Source organism: Triturus cristatus, chromosome 8 (assembly GCF_964204655.1).
Source record: "Triturus cristatus chromosome 8, aTriCri1.1, whole genome shotgun sequence".
Classification (NCBI taxonomy): domain Eukaryota; kingdom Metazoa; phylum Chordata; class Amphibia; order Caudata; family Salamandridae; genus Triturus; species Triturus cristatus.
In genome coordinates this window covers 27980660-28004925 of record NC_140591.1, presented here as the reverse complement: position 1 = coordinate 28004925, position 24266 = coordinate 27980660, and positions in this window count along the sequence as shown.

The window sequence follows — 24266 nt, the reverse complement described above, 5'->3', positions numbered from 1 at the left end:
TATGGTAACGATTTCTCAATCCGAACTAAATACGTCATATAGTGTATGCCAGACTGACCTTTTTGTCACTGAATGCGCAGTCCGGCATAGCATGGTTGCGGCTCCGTTGTATACTGTGCCCGAGGTGGACGGATCGGGCTGCCCGCCCGAGACTTGAGAGACACGGCATTTCATGAAGAGGGGATAAGGGACACAACGGACAGCATCTCCAGACTCTCGTGTTCCCGCCTCCTACCTTCTACTGCCTTGGCGACGTCTCTCTCTCCCTAGGAGAGAGACTGCCAGCCCAAACGGCCTCAGTCCTCACGTGACCCGATTCACGGCCTGCAACACTTTGGCAGGGATCTCTCTTGCCGGCCCGCAACAAACCTCGGCAAAGGTCTCTCTCCGCTCGCAAGAGTCAGAGACAGTTAAGTTTTTGAGCAGACCTCGGAGCTGGAATTTGAAAGCGGGGACATAAGCGACTCCACCCGACTCTCCCAGCTCCGTAGGCACCGTCTGTTGTCTGTTTTCCCTTACCCTGATTGCCCTATGGGGAAGTGACGCATACAAGTTAAAAAAGGGAAAAAACTGAAAAAGGACTATAGCTTGCTGGTACAGTTTCTATGGTAACCAAGCAAGCTGGAGCCTCGCATTGGTCTTTCCACTGACACTGAAGCAGGCAGGCTCAACAGTTACCGCAACTGATACTAATTGAGATAAGAAAGGATACGTTTTTTAAAAAAGAAAGAATAAAGGGATTGTTTCAACAACTAGCCCTGATCTATCGGACATTAAATGTTATATAATTGTTTTACTGTTTTGAAATACTAAAACTTTATTTAAACAGGATTATTTGAACAAGCTTTTCAACATCATGTCTGATATTGAAACAGAGGGGACTTCATCCATACCCCTCAGCGAGAGAGCTTTAATTAGTTTCCTTGAGAAGGAATTGAAATCCTCCCCGAAAAAGGCAGTGGAGGCAGCTCTCAGCTAGAGAAAAAGGGACTACTCTGAAGAGGACCTAATATCCCTTTCTGAGGATGAGACTCCCATCAGAGTAGGTTATGAAAAAAACTAAACACTGGTCTAATGTTCCCTTTAGCAATGGTAGCCAGAGCGCTACAAAAGACAGAGATGAAGCATCAGGTAGCCTGTGCGCTACAAGCGACCTTGGTATCCATAGCGATACAGTTAGCAAGAGCAGCCTTATTGGCGCAATAAGCCCAGGTGTCCATCGCAGCACAAAAAGACCAAGTAACCTTCATGGCTCAAAAGACCCCGGCATACAAGCTGGAAAAGAAACATACTCCTATGATACATACCCTGAGGACGAGGAACATGAATATATCTTTGAGCCCCCCTAGAAGATTTAGATAATGATCTTCTCGAATAAGACCTTGAGCAAGCCTCTAGCTCAAAAGCCATTAAAGACCCTACAGGGGGGAAATGTTTAATCCTAACCAGTTTACTCACCCAAGGGGGGTCAGATTGGTGGCCTATGGACCACGTTTCGAAATTCATTAAACATTGGATCGGCAGTTCCCTCGGGAAGGAAACGAGAAACTTGATGAGGGCAGAGTGCCCTAGACCCTTCCTAGATAATAAAGCTGAGATGACTCCAAATTTGGATCCAGAACTGATGAAATTTTTATTTAAAACAGGCAACTTTCCTCGGAAAGGCTTAGAGCGTTGCCTCAAACAATACCAAGACAAGGTCTTGGATATTTTGGGTCCCCTCTCAAGAATTCTTGATCTGGCAGAAGAAGCTTCTATGAAGGGCACACATGTAGATGTTGACCTACTACAAGGCTGGAGTCAACGCACACTATGTCTCTTGGGCAACGCTAACGCTGGCCTTTTGGTTGAGCGTAGAAGGGCCATACTTATGAGGATTAATCCTAAACTTTCGGACCTCGACAATAAATACCCTAAGGGTGACTCCCATGGTTTACTCTTTGGAGAAAGTTTATTAAAACCCTAGGAAAATATGTTTCAACTAGCAGGATGGGACTGGCTGCCAGCCGCGGACAACAGAGGTCCTAATTTCACTTACCAGTTCTGCTGTCTTCCCTTTGACTTCTCATTAGCTCCTTGGTGCTTCACCAAAGTTCTAAGACCTGTAGTAGCCTTTCTAAGAAAAAGGGGTGTTCAGATTATAATCTACCTAGACGATATGCTGATAATGTCACAGAGTCAAGAAAAATAACTAGTACACATGAAATTGACACTAGACCTCTTAGAGGGACTAGGATTCATTGTCAACATAAAAAAGTCTGTAACAACTCCTACTCAGAATCTAGAGTTCCTAGGTTTTCAGGTGAATATCACCACGAGCCAATTACAATCACTTTTAAAAAAATTGGCAAAAATAAAGAAGGAAGTAGCTTATGTCCTTTCAAAGGATACTCTGAGCCTACGATCCTTAGCAAGAGTGGTTTGTCTTCTGTCCTCTTCTATCCAAGCTATTTCACCAGGTCCTTTACACTACAGGGCCCTGAAGCCATTATAATCCTTGGGTTTAAGGAAGGGACTATGGTATTCAGACAAGGTTCCCTTGTCTCGAGAAGCACAAGATGATCTCCTGTGGTGGTGGAACAATCTGGACAGTTGGAATGGGAAGGCAATCTTCCGGAATGTCCCAGATTTCATAGTAGAATCAAACACAAGCAACCTAGGTTGGGGTGCAGAAATAGGTTTGACAGAGACTGGAGGGAAATGGTCTCAACAGGAACGTATACTTCACATAAATTGTCTAGAGATGATGGCTGGTTTGAACACACTCATGAGGTTCAAGTCATCCATAAAGAACAGCGTAGTACTCTTAAGACTAGTCAACGTCACAGTCGTGTTCTATATCAATCACCTAGGGGGCGCAAGGTCCAGAACACTCGCCAAAATGGCCAAGGAAATTTGGTATTTTTGCTGGACACAGAAAACTTTACTAAAAGCAAAGTTAATTTCTGGTCACCAGAACATAAGAGGAGATTGGAACTCAAGATTCTAAGGGACTCTAGCGACTGGAAACTTAATCCAATTTTTTTTTTAAAGATTCAGGACCTATGGGGTCCCATCAAAGTGGATCTGTTCGCCAGCAGATTAACATATCAAGTAAAAGACTACTTCAGCTGGAGACCAGACCCCAAAGCGATGGAAGTAGATGCTCTACTTTAAACCTGGGACATGGGGAACTGTTATGCTTTTCCCCCTTTCGCTCTAATACAGAGGGTATTATTGAAAATACGGAGAGAGAATTACAGGAAAATTTTGGTAACTCCCTTTTGGTATACAAAGGTATGGTTTCCCAGGGTCTTGAAAACTTGCAATAGACTTCCTACGTTTAATTCCAGGGAATTTAGCCCTTCTCCTAGGACAAGAAGGGGTGCAAAATCCTCTCTTGCTAGAAGGAAAATGAACCTTCTTGTTTGGAGGCTTTCAGGCGATCAAGCAGATACTCAGGCCTTTCAAGAGAGTCTACAAGCCTACTAGGTGAGTTATGGGCACCAGGGACAAGAAAAAGATACACTGGTGTATTGAACAAATGGTCTCGTTGGTGCATGGAAGAAGATTTGGATCCCGTGGATGCTCCTATAATTTATATAGCCAATTTCTTAGCAGAATTAACAGGCCTTTCCTATTGAACTGTTAACTGTTATAGATCAGGAATTTTAGCTGGTCACCCACTGAATTTTCAGTTGGTAGCGATCCTTTAATCCACAGATTAATGAAAGGAATAAGACTTAAATGCCCTTCTATCTTTCAGAAGAGTATCTGATGTTATAGCATTAGAAATCTGCAACAGATTGTTTTCGAGTCCATTTTGACATTTGTAGAAGAACCAAAACAATGTCTGAGTATAGTTTACCCTTATTTTAATGATTGTAAAAACTTTGCGTCATTAGTTGTTTGAAAGCTTACGAAAGTGATGCGTCTGTTGTTAGACCAGTTGGTGAAAATCGTTTGCTGTTTTCTTTTGTCAAGCCTTACAAAGCTATGTCTGCAGCTACTATCACCAGATGGGTAAGAACGATAATGTTAGAAGCTGGAGGGGATTTAACTAAATTTGGAGCACACTCTTCCAGAGGTGCAATGGCCAGCAAGGTCTTATGGGCTGGTGGTACGCTTTCAGACATACTTAAAGCCGCAGACTGGTCTAGTGCTTCTACCGTTGCAAGTTTCTATCATAAACCGGTGGAGCACGTGAGCAGTATGGTGTTAAATAGCTTTAAACTTGCATAATGGTAGCCTCCGGTCTTGTAATGAAATGGCGATTCGCTAATTGACATACAGTTAGAATCTTGATTTCATTAAAGACAACGGAGGCTAACATTATCCCACCCTCCACGTCCATGTGGAGTAATGTTATATATATTTTAAAGTATATAAGTAAATTCTATATTTGAATTGATATTTTTATATGTATGTCAAGTATGCCTTGTTGCCTTTACAATGCTTATTTTACTTAAATATTACAATTTAAAATATTTTTAGTGGTTATCACTCTTTTATACTTTTTTCCAGATAAGTCTTCATTATGAAGTTTCTTTCTTCATCAAGCAATATCGTCAATTCAACAAGTTTATTCGGATGAGTTTAGCTTTTTCGTCGCAGCCTTCAGAGGATGATGCCTAGCTACACTGTTACTATGTTGTTTCTAAAGTTCTATGGAATGTTTTACTTGTGATGTAACACATGTTCTTTAAAGGGCTGCATGTTGGGGCAGCAATAAAAATTATTGCATATTGTAAGCCTCCGTTGTCTTTAATAAAATCAAGATTCTCTCTGTATGTTAATTGGTGAATCGCCATTCTCTTTTGGATATACCAAGTAAAAGGCGAGCAGCTGAGTTCTGTAGGACCTGAAGCTTATTGAGACTTTTTTTTCTTAGATTTACAAAAGCAGCATTTGCCGAGTCAATTTTTGACAGTATCAGAGCGGAAATTACAGTTTTCTGCAGGTGTTTCGGAATGAAGGGAAAGATCTTTCTTAAAAGTTTCATAATAAAAAAGGAGGCACACATGATTGCATTTACGTGCCCTTCGAAGGTCAGTTGATTATCAAAGATAACTCCAAGGTTTTTTATTTTGTAACTGTCGACGGAAGTTGGCCAAGTTCAGGTGGCCACCAGTCTTGGGACCAAAAGGAAGGATCCTTCCCAAAGAGGAATTCCTTGGTCTTGCCTGAATTCAACTTTAAGTTGTTTGGGCCATACCCACACTGGACTCCACAGGCACACCCACGGCCGACAGAGCAGGTAGAGCGGGAGGGTTAAGAGACTGGGTGGCTTCATGAGGACCATGTGATGCTTGGAGAACATAGCATTCCCATGACTGACGGTAAACACACACCTGGGCTGCACACGAGACCCAATCCCGGATAGAATGATTCCTTCTCCATTCACTAGACATGCCATATACAACAGAGAACAATATCCTCTCAAGAGGTATCTTGAACCACTCCCAAATAACTATTAGGATGGGCGAGAGACAGACAGATTGTTGCCTTATTTGACTGCATAATGCTTGGCATTTGTTTGATAACTGTTCAGAATATCTTTTTAGAGAAATGTAATCACATTTCAAAATGAACTGGGACTCTATAGACTCTGCAGGCACATTATGGGCAGGCGGAAAAGCTACAGCTAGAGGTCTAGCCTAGGACTATATTCAATGGCAGGAACAGGATAAACTAAAGCAAATGGTTGACCTTGAGACTCGCATCGAGAATTTAGAACAACGCTGCCTGACGGAAATCCACAGGGCCTCTATTGCCAATTGGAAATAGATAGGGCTTCACTAAGTCAAACTGCACTAGACGAGGCCCGGCAGCACTGGAGAGCATCGACTAGGCAGGTGTATGAATGGGAAAGGCAATTCTGGGAAACCCTTGTACTGGTTAGATATTTTTATAATCCTGGAAGCCATTTTTCTAGAGATCCTAGACCCTAACAGTCACAGGCACTGTAAATCGAGTGAAAGAGCAACAGTGATTGCTGAATATTAGCAAAAGCTGTAAGCCCCCAGCAGAGATCATGCTGTGAACTGACTAGCAGGCAGAAATACTCCTCTTCAACCTGGCGTCTAGTTACAAAAAGGAGTTAGAGTCACCTCTCACTCTAGAAGAGGTCAGTAAGTCCTTGCCAGATATGAAACTGGGAAAACCCCCCAGACCAGATGGATTCCCCCTAGAATATTATCACAAATTTCTAGAACCCTTGCTGCCTCACTTATATACTCTGTATGCTGAAGCAGTATCAAAGTGCACCTTCCTTCTGGAGCTGGACTTTGCTACTATTGTGGGTCTGCATGAAGTGACATAGATCTTTTTTGAGCGGTAGAGAACAATCAGTCTGGATGAAACTTTACTTCTCACAAGCTAAAACTCTTAAGTGCAGAGTTGCTCAGGGATCGGTATTAAGCCCTCATTATTTATATTTTTAAAAACAAATTATATTGAGTTTACCTGGTACCATTTGGGCAACCGCCCTGCATATACATATTACCATATATGGCAAATCAAGTGTACCATTGTTCGCATACAAGATCAATGTCAATAACAAACTTTAAGAACATTGCGCGGACCGTTCCATTACCCGAAAAGATTCGATAATAACTTGAAGGTATTTTGTCCTCTGATGTAGGATATTGAATGTGTCGTGCTGTGGCTTGGGGTGAATGGGAGAATACATGCATCATGGGGTCTGGAAGGGAAAGGGTGGGGAAGATATATGCCCCTGTAATCTGCCCATCGAGACCATATTTTCCTATGCTTTAATGGACAGCCCCCTGCCTGAAAGACCGCAATCCCTGCACCCATAAATCTATCCAGCTCTGTTTGCCATTTTCCTATTGTCGGGGGGGGGGGGGGAGTGTTCCCTTCCATTGTTGCGTCACTTCGTGCTTAGCTACGGTCAAGGCCAGAAATAAAAAATTTTGTTTATACCGATTTCCTCCAATCCCATCGGTGCTGTGCAATAAAAATAACTTGGGGTCGAATGGGAGATCCCAGGACAGCACCTCACCCAAGCAGGCTGCAATCTTATGCCAGAAGGGCTGTAATGCCGTACAATCCCATACTGTATGAAAAAACATCCCCTCATCTCTGCCACAACGCAGACATAGGGGGGATAGGATGACTCCCATCTTCCAAAGGCGGAGACGGGTATAATACACTCGATGTACGTATTTAAATAGCCTGAGGCAGAATCGAGAGGAGACAGCGGCGCCCCACGGACTGGTGATAGCCTCCGCCCAGTCATCGTCCGACATATCCGGGATATCTGCTTCCCACGCCCCTCTAATCTTGTGAAGGGTCATCTTGGCATGAGTCGTGAGGGTCTGGTATATCTGTCTAATTTTGTGAGTCGCCAAGTCTCCCATGAGGAGGCGACCCTCCAAGGGTCGGAACTCTGGAAGAGAGTCCATTGTGAGAATTGTGGGGGTGAGGGCGTGGTGCAGCTGTAGGTATTTGTAAAATTGCGTTTTATGTAAGTGATATTCCGCCTGCAGCTGCTGGAAGAACTTCAGTGTGGTACCCTTCATCACATGTCCCAGAGTGGAGATACCAATTAGGTCCCATTTGTGAAAACCCGTCAGAGTGGCCACCTGGCGCAGCTGGGTGCCGTACCACAGGGGGGTTACCTGAGTCAACCGCCCCTGCTACCCCACCTGTCTAACAGTATACCTCCAAATCCGGATCATTGTTCTACTGGCATGCGGGAGGAAATCCAGATTCTGTTTACTTTAAAGCATCGAAGGAGTGAAACCCCTTCCATCACCACATGTTCCACGGCGAACGCAGGATCTGAAGGTGTACTATACCACCATAGATTAATTATTAGGTGAGATGCCGCATAGTAGGCAAAAACATCCGCAGCTGCTATACCACCGCAGTACGTAGATTGTGTGCATGTTTGCAGCGCTACCCGGACAGCCCCTCCATTCCATAGGAACTGATTTTGTATGGCGTTTATTTGCGCAAACCAGGATCGTGGAATATGATATGGAAAGTTTTGTAATCTATACAATAGTCTAGGAAGAGAGACCATCTTAAATATCGCTGAACGCCCATATAGACAGAGGGGGAGAGATGACCAGATATGTGCCTCATCATGAAGGCCGGTCAAGAGTGGGTTTATATTTGGCGTCCACGAAGCCTTTAGGCATGGGGAAATAAAAATCCCTAAGTACTTGAAGCCCTCGGTCGCTTGTACAAACTGAGCTGCCTATGTGCCCCTCCCCTGGTTGCCGCAGACCGGGTACAATACAGGTTTGGAGGGGTTGGTATGTAGCCCCGAGGTTTGTCCGAATACCTGGAGGATCTGTAGGATACGTGGCTCTGAGATCAAAGGGTCCATCATATAAAAAAAAAAGTACGTCGTCCACATAAAGTGCAATCCGATCAGGTTGTGACCGAGGCCACTCGAATCCCCGGAGCACCGGATCTCTGCGTACCCAGACTGCCAAAGGTTCAATTGCCAAGGCGAACAAAAGAGGGGACAGGCGATAACCCTGTCTAGTGCCCCGACCAACAGGGAAGGGGGCCGAGCAGTGACCCGCAATGCACACTGAGGCAGTTATTTGTGTTTCAATTGGCGGGTGTATGCTACGAAACGTGGGCCGAGGTTGACCGCTTCTAGGATTTGGAAAAGGTACTCCTAGCTAAGAGAGTCAAATGCCTTATCAGTGTCGGCAAGTAGTATGGCTGCGGGTCATCCCAGTTCCGGGACCATAGCGTTGTGGACCCGGCAGATGTTGTGACGGGTTGCCCGGTGTAGCATGAAGCTGGATTAATCGAGATGGACAAGGCCTTGTATGCAGGCTCGTAGGCGGTCCACTAGGATCTTGCCCAAAAGCTTGGGTTCAACGTTTATCAGGAATATAGGGCGATATGAAGAGGGATCTACCGGTGGGCGGGCCGGCTTTAGAAAGAGAACTATCTCCGCAAGCCGCCAATCCTGGGGTAATATTTGCCGATCAAGCGCCTTCTGAATGGCCTCAACAAATAAGGGCCCAAAGCAGTCACATGCGACCGAAGGAATTCCATGGGGAATCCATTTGGGCAAGGGGCCCTTCCCGGATGCATTGCCACCAGTGCTGAACTTAGTTCCTCTAACGTGATGGGGGCGTCCAGCTGGTCTCTCATCTGGTCAGTCAATTTAGAAGGGGGGATGTCCCGAAGAAATTCTGCCATGAGAGCCTCAGAGAGCTGGTCTTGTCGCGCATATAAGGGAGTAAAATAATGTGAAAATTCTGATGCCACTGCCCCAGGGGAGGAGTGTAGAACGCCATCGGATCCCCGGATAATCGGTACTGGGGCCGGAAGGTGCACATTCTGACAGAGCCTATGTAACATTTTACTTGATTTGTCCCCCCATTGATAAATGCGATGTTGTGACGCCATCCAAATCTCTTTGGCCTCGTCTATTAAATGTCGCTGTAACTGCTGTTGGGCGTGAATAAGATTGCGCCGGAGGGAAGGGCAGGGTTCACAACCATATTGTGTCTCTAGGGACGTGCAATGAGCTCGTTGGGTGGAATGTTCACATGTCTTGTGTGTACGGTAACTGATGTCGACCCCCAGAGGGTAGGTTTTAAGGCTTGCCAGAGGGTTGTCTTAGAAGGGGCTGAAGCAGCGTTCACATCTACGTATTCCTAGCTTGCTCCGGTGAGAATCTCCTGGTAGTCCGTGTCCTGGAGATGCCAGGAGGACATTCGCCACCTAAGAGTGGGTTTTTGGAAATGCATAAGAAACTTAATAAATACTGCTGAGTGATCCGACAGACCCCTGGGGAGGTGATTGGCCTGGGAAAGTCTATGGATGTACCTGTGCGGCGTAAATATGTAGTCTAGCAGGGACAGAAAACCATGGACTGTGGACATATACGTGTACCCCACTTCTGCTGGATGATATTCCCTCCATATATCTGACCACCCTAATGTGTTAGCAAGCTGAGAGAGTTTCAAGGTATCTGTCCGATGTCCTGGGCCGAACCCGCGGCTTCTATCCAATGGTAGCATTACATCATTCCAGTCTCCCCCCCAGTAGATTTACACCATCCGGAGGTTCGCTCCACAGCCGGGTGATATCCACAAAGAACAAGCCCAATGGGGGGGCATAGATGCTTCCAATGCTGTGTTCTCCATATAGTGTGCCTGTTAGGCAGACCCCCCAGGATATAGCGGCATGGATTAGCAAATTTAGCGGCACAAATATGGAAATTTAGCGGCACAAATATGGGAATTTAGCGGCAATTTAGCGGCGTTTTATTTGGCAGTTTATCCTACAACAAACACAGATCTCTTTGTTTTTTGAGTTATTTAACACCATGAAGCTATGTATATTTGGTTTATTTACAATGTAGAGACTTTGTTTGTCTTCAAGACTACAAATAGGACATAAACCTGTTACTGAATAAATGCCCAGGGTACCTGTATGATTGTCGTGTTAATCTTGCAGTTCTTCTGAGCAGTCCAAATGCAGCCCAATATTGTGCTGCTGATTATAATGCAGGAACAATAATGCCCGGATGGATTGCTCTGAGAGGGACCGTCGTCTGGCTGACAAAATAATTTTGTAGATGCTGTTGCTCCTTTCAGCATCTGCAGAACTGGTCACACAGTCCTTGTACACAGCTGCAAGCTGTGAAAGGACTGGAATGCGGTCAGCCATCCCACACCAAAAAAGGTCAGTGTCAATCACCCCAGAAACAGATGCCTGTACTGCTTCTGGGCCTACATGTTCAAAGTAGAGGCAAAGCTCCTGATCGGGGACTTCGCTGAAACCAGGGATGGCAGAATATGCACTCTTGTCCTTAGACAGGATGCAGAGTCGTGCAGGATTGAAAAGGCGCACTTGCTTCAAGAACCCAATGCCCGGTTGGGCCTCCCCCATGTATTTGCCTGCCTTTTCCAGAGAATTTTCAAAAGCTTCATTGAGCTGGGCTGTTATCTTTTTTTTCTGTGTCAGAGTTAATTTAGCCCCTGCAGTAGTCTGCAGAAATGGTTGTAGTGACTCCAAAGTGAGGACTGAATTGTTTGTTAGGTCTATGTGAAGGTCCTCCAAATAATCATACACCTTCATTGTCACTGGTGTCTGACTCTGGAATAAGTCCATCAAATGCAAAATGTTTTGGCATTTTTCTGCCACAATGTCCAATTGCACTTTTATGCAGTTTCTTTCGTCGCTGTTCAAAATCCTTTGCAGATTTTCAAGGGAATCTGGGGGGGACTTGCTGAGTTGCATCTCAGACTCAACAAACCCAGCATAGGCCTCAAAATGCTTGCAATGGTACTGGACAGCAGCAAACCAAGAATTCCACCGGGTACTACAAGGATCAGGTGCCATCCGTGGTTTCATCCCATGGTTCTCAGCAAGATGGTGCAGGTACCTTCTCTTTCTGCTCCCGGCCATGTAAAAGATGCGCGAGAAGTACAGGAGGAAAGCATTTAGCTCCACAAAAGGCTTCCTAAATGACTCTCCAATAAGGTTCATTATGTGTGCCAAGCAGGTGATATGTATGGAGTTTGTGTACAGATTTCTCAAAACAGTGTTGTATGCCTTGAGCATGTATGCCGCATTGTCAGTGTTAAAGGAAATAACGTCCTGAAAGGCTATGTTGTACTCTGTGAGCACCTTCACAACTGCTTGCGCTACAGTCCCATGGTTGCACTGTGAGAGGAACACTGTGTCTGCTAGGTGGGTGTGGATCTTACGGCCACCCTGCGCAGAGACCACTGCAAATAACACATTCAATACACACCGCCCTTCGACATCAGGTGTTTCATCGAATATAACACTGATCTTCTGATCTTGCAAGTGTTCTTTCAGCTCGTTCTTGGCTACTATATATCTCTCTGGGAGATAACGTTCTTGAAGCTGATGACTTCCAGGTATTGCTCCACCATTTCGCACTCGCTCATGGAGAAACTTGCGCAGCACAGGGTGGTCGGTTTTGCTCAGCGGAATGTTCAGCGCTGTGCAGACATTGACCCACTCACCTATAATTTCCTGGTTTGAGGCACCGGCAGCTGTACTCTTTGTGAAAAGTGCGTTGACAGTCATCTGACGGGCACGTTTAGGCGAAGAGTGAGGGTCTGGATCATCTGAACAGCGCTTCAAGTGTTTTTGGGACTTCACATGCATATCAACAGTGTGCTTCCGGATGTGATCCACCGCCACATTGCACACACTGCAAAACAGCACACCACCATCCGCATGCATTACAGCGCTGTACTCTTTGGCCCGATCTGCTGCAGTTATATGGGTGGGTAGATGTGATCGGTGCTTCACATTCTTCAAAGGCTGCATAAACTTCGTTGTTCTATATTAGGACTTTAAGTTATCAATTGCAAAGAACAAAAGGACATCTCTTTTAAAAGCAGAAAACCTGCTGATCTATTTACATTATATGCACTCTGTAATCTACATGGTACACGTTTCTGCAGCAGGCATATTAACACTCTGCACTACCTTCACATAAGTCAAAACATTAACTATACAAAACTTTAATCTCTCTCCACGAAGAACATTAATCACAAGAGTTAACTTTACATTTTTGTGAGGCCTGGTAATTGCCGGAGAAAAGGAACCCGGCAGCAGGTGCTTTAAAAACATAATAACCTTGCAAGTATGGTGCCCCCAGGAAGCCAGCACCCGGTGCGGTAGCACCGCTCGCACCGCCCTAGAGCCGGCCCTGGGTGCCAGATTAAAACAGGGTTTGATTGGTTGTGGTTTAAGACGGGGAAGGGTAAAGTGACATTTAGGGCTAGGCCAAGAGGATATAGGGCCTCTTCAGCGAAAGGTGGGTAGCGAGCCAGACCTGTTGGTAGGCCTTAGGTTTTTGTAAATGGCTATAAGAAATGGGCGTGGCTTAGGGCCTTTTGTGGTGATGCTGATTAAAAGTGGGGGGTTTACATGCTGGTCAGGTAGCCTTAATGGGTCAGGTCCATGTTTATATACACACAGATATTTTAAAGATATTTGTAAAGTTAAAATAAGTGGATAAATCAATGTTCTAATAATGTATACTTTGCGGTGTGTATGCAGTTCTGGGATGAAAGGTAATAGCTCGCTGTTCTATATTAGGACTTTAAGTTATAAATTGCAAGTAACAAAAGGATGTCTCTTTTGAAAGCAGTAACCTGCTGATCTGTTTACATCCTACGCATTCTGTAATCTACTTGGTACACGTTCTTAGCAGCAGGCACATTAACCCTCTGCACTAACTTCACCCAAGTCAAACCCTGAACTACACAAAATGCTGATCTCTATCCAGGAAGATAATTAATCACAGGAGTTATCTTGACATTTATGTGAGGCCTGGCCATTGCCCGCAGAAAGAAACGCTATGGCAGGTGCTTCAAAAGCTTAATAAACTTTAATTGACGGAGCCCCCAGGAAGCCAGCCCTGAATCAGAGTGCAACGTATAACTATATTATACAATCTATAGCCCTTCTGCTGCGGCGGCCAGCACGGGTCGATCCTTCACTTTCATTGCCTGTGGAAGCAAATGTTAAGGGCGAGAGACGCCTCCCAGCTCACAGCAGCTTACCTGGGCCTCTGGGCCTCCCGAGACGACGACGACGACGACGATCCACCACCAGCCAGACAACGATACAATGACGATCCAGACCAGCAGCGCCGCTCCAGACCAGGTGAGTCGCGTCGTCATCCAGTCGTCAGCACTGCCTGCTGTGAGGACCCCCCCTTAACCCCCTTCTATTGGTCTATTGGACCCGTGGCAAGAGCCACTGGCCCAATAGAACAATAGAAGAGGAAGAGAGGCGCGTGATCTGCTGTCTGCTGCTGGATGGGGGTGGGATGCCGCCAGGATGCCAGGATTTCGCGGGCACTTTTGTAAAAATCGCGGCATTTTTACAAAAGTGCCGATTTCGCGATTTTTTTGCAAATCGCGAAATCGCGAAATCCTGGGGGGTCTGGTTAGGATAACATATCTCCCCCCAGGGTCTGCCCAATGTTTCTCATACGTAAACGGAACACAACGGTGAATAAGGATAGCGACTCCTCGAGAGTACCTTGTGAACCCCGCATGGTATACCCCCATGGTAGCCAAACCTGGCCAAGCAGGAAGCCTTAGTACCCAGCATATGAGTTTCCTGAAGGAGGAGGATGTCGGCCATATACCACTTGGCCTGGCCAAGGATGGCTCCACGCTTAACTTTGTTAAGTAAGCCCCTGACGTTCCACACCACTGTCAAATTTCCCGGAAGAGGAGTATTAACCGAGGTGGTCATCTCTTTTGTGTATATGGACACTGAATGTCATGTAAGATCGGGTTTTGGATTGTGTGTCTGCACGTCTGCTATCACTAACAACAACTAGTATAAAACCCCTGTAATACCCATTATCTTGCCCACCCCCCCGATACTGCCAAAAACAAGGAGCATCTGTCGCGGTAGGGGTGCCCCTGACCCCCAGCGGGGGAGCAAGGGGACAACATATCGTGTGGAAGGAGATCCCTGAGCCACTGGATTAGGAAACGATTCATGGCAAACCCTCACAACCCTCTGGGAAACCCACAAAGCGAAGCTTGTTGCGTCTAGCGCGTCCCGCCGCGTCTTCAACCCGGGACGCCAGTTCCTGCGAGACCTCTGTGAGCTTATTGACACGTTGCTGGAGGTTGGACACCGTGTTTCTGCTTCCGTTATCCGATATACAGCTTTCCTTAGGTCTTGGCGAAGAAAGAAGACCTCTGATCCAACAGCGTTAATCTTCGCATGTAGGGTATCCCTGGACTCCGTGATGGCGGGTAGGAATGCTGCAGAATCCTGAATGGTCCCGATCGGGGGACCCCCGCTCGGTGCTGTGGTATATTGGTCTAGGATTCCTTGCTTTGAGTTAGCTCCCCCAGGTTTGTCCTTTCCCATAATGTACGGTTTGTGGAGTGTTGCTGAGATCCTGGGAGGCCTGATATGGGTACTAAGGCGTTACTCCTGAGGCGGCCCCAGACCAATGCGCCTCCCAAGTCCATCATCCAATGGATTCACAAATGGAGACACCGCAGGCCGGTCCTCACGGAAACTGACTGCTCCTGGCCGCAAGCTGCACCTGACCTAGCCTGGCCGCTTCTGCAACCTGGAGTGTCCAGCCAAGTAGGCCCCCTACAGGGACCAGAATCACGGACCACCAGCTCACGACAGCCCCATGCCGCAGCACAGGCTCTTGAGGTATCGTCAGCGCCACTCACTGCTGCCGGTGCCTCCACTATTCGCAGCTCGTCACCGTGGCGGCTGCAGCTAACACACAAATCAATTAAGTGGGGCAAAGCAGAAGGCCTGGGGGGGGGGCAGATGGTTCCTGTTATTTGTCGCTGCACACCCCAGTCAGTCAGCAACTGGTCAGGTATAGATGTGCCCAAGGCGTCTATAGATCACGCACCTCTGTTCCCTGCTGCATATGTTATCAGTCACCTCCCAGTCCGGAGTTCAGCCTGCAGTTGCCCCCCGACGGGGAATTCCCGCTTTAGAGTGAGAGGATGAGGATGCGGCCCGTTGGTCTGATGTGTAGTATCACCCGCTCCTCTTCACTGGTGCGGTGGGAGACCGGCACCATCCAAGACGCCACAGCCCAGCGAGACCGCAATCATGGGTCGAGAGGCCAGCCCCAGCCGGGAGCCGCTCCGTCCCCTCAGTCTCCGCTGGGCACAGCGCCGGCTCCCGCACAGCCCCACCGTATACTGATTTGGTAGGGGGGACCGCCGATTATCCGGGGCCCGCGGGAATGCTCACCTCTAGGGCCCAGCCGGCCCCGCAGTCACCAGCCACGCTCCGTCCAGGATCAGGGGCCAGATGAAGACACCAGATCCGCCCACCGTGAGCACCGGGAGGCCGCATTGTACAGGGCACGATCCGCTACAAGTGTTGTTTTGCGACCTGCCGGAAATGCAGTATATCGAGTCTCTGTCTCGTCTCCCCGACACCAGCCAGCAGTTTCGAAGGATATTTCAGCAGGATTGCAGAGGATTATGTGCGTGGGCGCGCAGAGCTCGCTTAATCCGCATCCGCCATGTTTGCTGCCCAAGCCACGCCCCCAAGCCCTACATTACCTAATGTTTACATCTCTAGTGAAATCATTTGGCATTAAGATTATTTCCTGTGCTAATGATACCCAGCTTCTCTTTTCTTTTGTCGTCTGTATGAGAACTGGTTTCAACTGATTGTAAATAAATCACTTGCAATGTAATGCTGAGAAGACGAAAATCCTCCTCTTTGGGCCCAATCCGTCTCTTGGTTGGTTGGGATGTTGGCCTATGGGTGGCTTTACACCACCGCCACCCACGGGCGCTGCAAGAAACTTGGGTGTTGTATTTGATGAATACCTTTCCTTCATAGGCCAAATCTCCTTGGTTGTAAGGGTGTGCTTCTGGTTAATGAAGGCCCTGAAGAAATTCTTAGTTTTACTTCAGTGGGAAGCCCAGAAAATAGTTTTTCAAGCATTCATTCTTAGTAATGTTTTATACATTGGCCTCCCAGTTTTTCTGATACAACACCGGCAGGTAGTGCAGAACACAGTAGCACGTCTTCTATTCAATATTTCCAGGTGCTCTCCTATATCCTCCTTCTTAAAAAAAGCTTCAGTCGCTACTGATCAACAGAAAAATCACTTTAAAAGCTATATTGCTTGCTTACCATGCCTGCATTGTTAGTCCTGTGTATTTGACAAAAGGAGTCCTTCTGTATTCTCCCTGCACGGCTCTTCATTCTGGGAATGCCCAATTGATTGCTGTCCTACATTTTAGATCCACGTGTGGGGGTTCTTTTTCTTTGCCAGTGGTTTTCATCTGGAATAAGCTACCTGTTCACCTCAGAAATACTTCAGATGAGACTGTTTTCCCTAAACATCTGAAAACATCCCTTTTCTGCCTCTAGTGCCTACCCCTCTTCTATACACACAATAGCGCAGGGACACTCTCTGAGTAGCCGTGTACAGTATACGTTCCCTCATTCATTCATAAATCTGACCGATCTCCAAATCACTGCGCCTCATAAAGGCCTACCTCTCTTATAAATGCGGAGCAAAAATATTCGCTAAAGTCCTTGCAAATAGATTATTTTGGGACCTTCTATTCATTATCAATGTGGCTTTATGCTCATCAGGAGCATTCAACACTGTATTTAAAGAGCCCACGTGCCTCGGGCATGCACGCTCTACAAATAGAGTTTGAGAAGGTGTCTGATTCAGTATAATTAGACCTTCCTTGAACAAATCCTGCTTCAAATGAGTTTTGAACCTAGATTCCGCTGCTACGTGCAGATCCTTTACTCTATACTCTCAGCGTAAGTGCAAGTTAATGGCGTTATCTGACCCCTCCACAATCTGTAGAGGCGCCAGGAAAAGATGCCCTCTTTTCTCCCTTCTCTTTGCCCTAGAAATAGAAAACTTAGTTCGATGTGTTGTGCAAGTATACAGATAGATATAGGAAATGGCACAGAGGATAAAATGGCCTTCTTTGCAAATGATGTGCTGCTTTATATAATTAAGCCTCACATCTCAGGACACCACCATATCCAAATACTTGACCAATAAGAGGAGTAGCCTGGGCGTAAAGTCAACCTGTCCAAATCTCTGCTGGTCACACTTAAATGAGTTTTGGACCTAGATTCCGCTGTTACGTGCAGATCCTCTACTCTACAGGTGGCCGTGGGACACCCCCGCGCCGCACGGCCACCTGCTGCTGCGTGTGCCCCTTGCTTCCTTGTGCCTCGCTGCTGCCTCGTTCCGGACTGCCGCCGCTGCGGTTGTTTTGACCTTTGTTTGACGCGAATTTGTGCCTGATTGTCTTTAACCCGTTTTTTCCCTTGTTTTGACCAATCTTTGTGCCTGTTTCGCTGTATTCCGTTTCCCCGTGTTTTGCCTCCTTCCCTGGTTGCCCGCCGCCCTCCCTTCCCGCCAAACGCCGCTTTTCCCCGCCCTTTCTTGTATTCTGTACCCTCCCCGCTCCCGCCTCCCAGCTGCTCCGCCCACCCGCGCACTTCGCCTCAAATGGCGACCGTGCGAACGCGCAGCGGTCACGCGCAGCGGGCGCGCCGATTGTGCGCCGAAGGCGCGCCAAAGGTAAGCCCGTCTGCGCCCGTCCGCGACCGGATCGCGACCAGCGCCAGGACCCCTGGCCCACGAGGACCCCGACCGACCCGCCTGACGTACTCCGCCGCCACCCTCACCGCACTCAACACCGGCCGACTCCCTGATTGCCACCAAGCCACTCCAGAACGCACCCACGGACCCTTCAGCTGCCACGCCTGCAAGTTCTCCAGCACCCGGACCAGCCCCGTACCAGCACCCGCCAAGTCGAATACCAGCAGCACCCACCTCAAGTGCATCCTGCTCAACACCCGCTCCGTCCACAGACACGCCATCGAACTCTGGAACCTCCTAGACGCCACAGCCCCTGACGTTGCCTTCCTCACGGAGACCTGGATGAACGCCTCTTCAGCTCCCGACATCGCCATCGCTATCCCAGAGGGCTACAAGATCGTCCGGAGGGACCGAAACGCCAACCAGATGGGAGGAGGCATCGCCATCATCCACAGGAACACCATCCGTCTCACGACCAGCACCGACAACACCCTGACCACCGCCGAACACCTGCATTTCCAGATCCACACCGACCCGAAGACCACCCTCAGAGGCACCCTGATCTACCGACCCCCTGGACCACGCACGCAATTCAGCGAGGACATCGCCGACTTCGTCAGCCCGCATGCCCTCCCCTCCGCTGACTACATCCTCCTGGGAGACCTCAACTTCCATCTGGAGAACAACAACGACCACAACACCAGCGCCCTGCTCGACAACCTCGCCAACCTGGGACTCAAGCAACTGGTGTCCACCCCCACCCACCTCGCCGGACACACACTCGACGCCGTCTTCTCATCCAGCACAGACATCGACTTCAGCCACGCCACAGAGCTTCATTGGACGGACCACAGCTGCGTCCACTTCACCTTCAAGAGAACGACGACCCACCAACACCAGCAACACACCGCCCGCAGAAGCTGGAACAAGATCACAGCAGACCAGCTCGCAACCTCCCTGAGCCAACACCCTCCGGCCAGCTCAGCGAACCCCAGCCAGGCCGCCGATAACATCACGAAGTGGATCAGCAACTGCGCGGACGAGCTCGCCCCGCTGAGGACCCCGCCCAACAGACCCGGCAGCAAGAAGGCCCCATGGTTCACCGACGAACTCAAGAGCTCCAAGAAGAACTGCCGAGCCCTCGAGAAAGTCTGGAAAAGGGACCCGACACCGGACAACAGGACCTCCTACAAACTGGCCACCCGGAAACACCACCAGCTGATCCGCGCCGCCAAAAGAACAGCATTCAAGGACCGGCTGGACAACAACGCACACAACAGCAAGGAACTCTTCAACATCGTGAAAGAGCTCTCCAACCCCAACGCAGGAAACAACGACATCACCCCATCACAAGACCTCTGCAACTCCCTCGCCTCATACTTCCACAACAAGATCACGGACATACACAGCAGTTTCAACAACCAACCAACGCACACCACGGCCGACCAGCCACCCCCCCCCACCACCACCCTCCACGCCTGGACCCCGATCAGCACAGAAGACACCATCCGCACGATGAACTCCATCCACTCCGGATCACCAACCGACCCCTGCCCTCACCACGTCTTCAACAAGGCCGACGCTGTCATCGCACCCCACCTGAGAGACATCATCAACACATCCTTCGACACCGCCATCTTCCCTGAAAGCTGGAAACACGCCGAACTCAGCGCTCTACTCAAGAAACCAACAGCGGACCCCACCGACCTCAAGAACTACCGCCCCATCTCGCTTCTCCCGTTTCCAGCCAAAGTCATCGAGAAGACCGTCAACAAGCAGATGGCCGCCTTCCTCGAGACGAACGGATCCCTCGACCCCTCACAGTCCGGCTTCCGAGCCAAACACAGCACCGAGACCGCCCTCATCGCCGCCACAGATGACATCCGAGCCCTGATGGACAACGGAGAAACAGCGGCCCTCATCCTCCTAGACCTCTCCGCGGCATTCGACACGGTCTGCCACCGCACCCTAATACGGCGCCTCAGCAACATCGGAATCCAGGACAAGGCGCTGGAATGGATCATCTCCTTCCTCAACGGAAGAACACAGCGAGTCCGCCTACCACCGTACAAGTCAGAGGCCTCCGAAGTCATCTGCGGCGTCCCCCAAGGATCATCCCTGAGCCCCACCCTCTTCAACGTCTACATGAGCCCCCTCGCGGCCATCGTACGCAAACACCACCTCAGCATCATCTCCTACGCCGACGACACACAGCTGATCCTCTCCCTGACCAACGACCCCGCCGCCGCCAGAGCCAACCTGCACGAAGGGATGAAAGAGGTAGCCGAGTGGATGACGACCAGCCGCCTGAAACTGAACTCGGACAAGACGGAAGTCCTCATCCTGGGCCCTTCACCCTCCGCCTGGGACGACTCCTGGTGGCCCCCCGCCCTGGGCACCGCACCCAAACCAACTGACCATGCACGAAACCTGGGCTTCATCCTGGACTCCTCCCTCTCCATGACCAGACAAGTCAACAGCGTCTCCTCGGCGTGCTTCAACATCCTACGCATGCTACGGAAGATCTTCTGGTGGATCCCCACAGAGACCAGGAAGACCGTCACCCAGGCCCTCGTCACCAGCCGACTGGACTACGGCAACGCCCTCTACGCCGGGACCACCGCCAAGCTCCAGAAGAGACTCCAGCGGATCCAAAACGCCTCAGCCAGACTCATCCTCGACATCCCACGATCCAGCCACATCTCCGGACATCTGAGAGGCCTTCACTGGCTCCCCGTCAACAAGAGAATCACATTCCGCCTCCTCACCCACGCACACAAAGCCCTACACGACCAAGGCCCGAGCTACCTCAACAGCCGAGTCAACTTCTACGCTCCCAAACGCCACCTCCGATCAGCTAACCACGCCCTCGCCGCTGTCCCCCGCATCCGAAGAGCGACTACAGGAGGAAGATCCTTCTCCTACCTGGCCGCCAAGACCTGGAACTCCCTCCCGTCCGACCTGCGCCTGACCCAAGACCACCTCTCCTTCAGGAAGAAGCTGAAGACCTGGCTGTTCGAGCAGTAGCGGCACCACCCCTCCCCAGCGCCTTGAGACCCTACGGGTATGTAGCGCGCTCTATAAGTGTCACTGATTGATTGATTGATTGATCTATACTCTCAGCGAAACTGCAAGTTAATGGCGTTATATGACCCCTCCACAATCTGTAGAGGCGCCAGGAAAAGATGCCCTCTTTTCTCCCTTCTCTTTGCCCTAGAAATAGAAAACTTAGTTCGATGTGTTGTGCAAGTATACAGATAGATATAGCAAAATGGCACAGATGATAAAATGGCCTTCTTTGCAAATGATGTGCTGCTTTATATAACTAAGCCTCATATCTCAGGACACCACCATATCCACATACTTTTTTTTTTTTTTTTTAAAACCTTTATTCAATAAATCCAGAACACAGCTATTCAGCCGACAACCCGGAGGTTCGGAAGCTTAAGTTAAGCAACACAGAAAAGCGTTCGCACTGTACTGAAAGGAGAATCAGAAAAGGTTCAGTTTTAAATAAACACAAACCAAACACTAGCAAGGCGATAAATTCCGAATGCACATGATGGGTGCCCATCAGGGGGAGCTAGTCCCATTTCGTCCACCAGAAACAAAGCTATAATGAGAGGAGGGAGGGGGAAAGCAGAGACTCATAAAAGGCAATCAGTCATCAACAATAAATACATAGCCGGAAAGAATGTCAAGGGGAAAATTGCTCCTCAGGCGGGTCCGGATCAGGGGGCAGACATATGTCCCCCCCTGTAGTGGTTCCATCACCCCCATACTGCATGCCATTTCCGAGGGCGCCCTCTAGCACAATACACTGTCTTTTCCCTGAGCATGCTCCAATCCATATTTTCCTTCCACGCTGCCAGCGCAGGAGGCCCAGCAGAGCCCCACAGGCGCGCGATGTCCCGCTTAGCCACCATGTTCCCCAGGGTCACCCACTGAGTCTGTGCATCATCAAGATCGGTAGGACCCCAGACGTTCAAGAGACAACACCGCGCCTCCGGCTGCATGACAATGCCCGTCACCTCCCCCATCACTGCATAGACTCGCCTCCAAAACTCCACGATCACGCCGCATTCCCAGATGATATGTAAGAAGGTACCCACCATGCCGCAGCCTCGCTTACATAAACCCTCCTCAGAGAAGCCCATGCGGACCAACCTAGGACCTGTCACGTAGACTCGATGGGAGTATTTTGAGCTGCACTAGCCGCAGACGCGACGGAATCGCAACCTCCCTAGGAGAAGAAACTGCATATTGCCAATCTTCGTCATCCAGTTCGAGGCCATCCCTAGTCCATTGATCCCGCAACCCCCGAAGAAGGTCGGCCCGGACATTAATCAGTTTCTTATAGATGAGAGAGATCGCGCTCTCCGGCATATGGCCATCCAGAATTCGGTCCTCCAACGGAGAGGACGCATGCACCTTCTCACCCTCTACGAGGACTGACCTCAAGGCGTGACGCACCTGGGCATAGCGGAAAAACTCAGTGCTCCCCAGCTCATACTCCTTCTGCAGCTCCTCAAAGGACTTCACCCTGCCCTTAGCCAGCAAGTCTCCGACCCTGGAAATACCGATCAGGTCTCATTTCTCAAACCCTTTTGTATGCCAAAGCTTCCCCAGGATATCAGAATCAAACAACGGGGTAGCAAGGGTAAGCCTGCCCCCCCAACCCAGGGAGTCCGTCGCCAACTTCCACACCCGCACCGCCACCCCAGTGGGCCCCGTTAGGGACGAGTCCAACGACTTCGAGTACAAAGCTCTGTGGTAGTTACCCCCACGCAGTAACCACCGATCCATGGCATAGCCGGGGCTCAACGCCGAGCCATAGACACCATGATTAATCGCGCACAACTGGGTGGCCCAGTAGTATCTTCGAATGTCCGGAAGCGCAATACCACCATCGTACCACGGGAGCGTCAACTTAGCTATCGCTATGCGCGGCCACCCGTCCCACAATAGCGAACGCTGGAGGCTCTCGAAAGTAACTAGGCGGGACCCATTCAAGGATATTCTGCAAGGCATAGAGGAAACGGGGAAGAGACATCATTTTAAACAATGCGGCGCGCCCGAGGAGGGAGAGCGGCAACCGCCGCCAGCCCGCCGCATCCCGCCGCAGATGCGCCAAGGGGGGGAGCAGATTATTCTCATATCGCAAGATGGAGTCAGTGGAGATGTAGATCCCCAGATACCGGAAGCCCTGCTGGGCGATCTGGATCGAACAGTTTCGGGGGACAGGCGGAACATCGCCACACAAAACATACAGATATGACTTTCCCCAATTGATAACAAGGCCCGAGTTCCTACCAAAAGAAGTCAAGACGTCGCAAACCACTATGAGAGACTTCTGGGGCGAGGCGAGATATAATAGGATATCGTCGGCGTAAAGTGAGATACGGTCCTCGTGATCGGGGGACCATCGAAGCCCACGTATGCTCGGATGCTATCGTATCCACGCCGCCAGCGGTTCGAGAGCAAGGGCGAACAACAAAGGCGACAGGGGGCAACCCTGCCGGGTGCCCCTCCCAAGCCTGAACGGCTTGGACGCCCTCCCGTTTACCACAACACTAGCAAGGGGACCCTCATAAAGCAATCTCACCCAGTCCACAAAACCAGGCCCGAAGCCGAACTTGGCTAGCACCGCCCACAGGTATGGCCACTCCACCGTATCAAACGCCATTGTGGCGTCAAGAGACGCCACAATAACTGGCTCCCGCAGCGTGCCCGCCCTAGCAATCACCCCATGAAGACGCCTAAGGTTTAATGCAGTGTTACGATGCGGAATGAAGCCCGATTGGTCCGGGTGGATCAACTCCTCAAGCACCCGGACCAAGCGGTTCGCCAGGATCTTAGCGAGGATTTTCGGCTCAGCATTAAGAAGCGATATCGGCCGAAAGGAACTACACTTGTCACGAGGCTTACCGTCCTTATGTATCACCACTATGGTCGCCAGTCGTTGATCAAGCGGCAGAGACCCATTCGCCCGCGCCTCCACGAACATGGCGCGCAGGTGAGGAGCGACCTTATCCGGACAAAGCTTGTACAATTCAATAGGCAAACCGTTCGGACCGGGGGCCTTACCCGAGTTCAACGCCCGAATAGCACCCGCTACTTCATCAACCGTTATATCACCATCTAGGTCGTCCCTATCTACGTCAGAAAGGCAGGGCAGAGCGATATC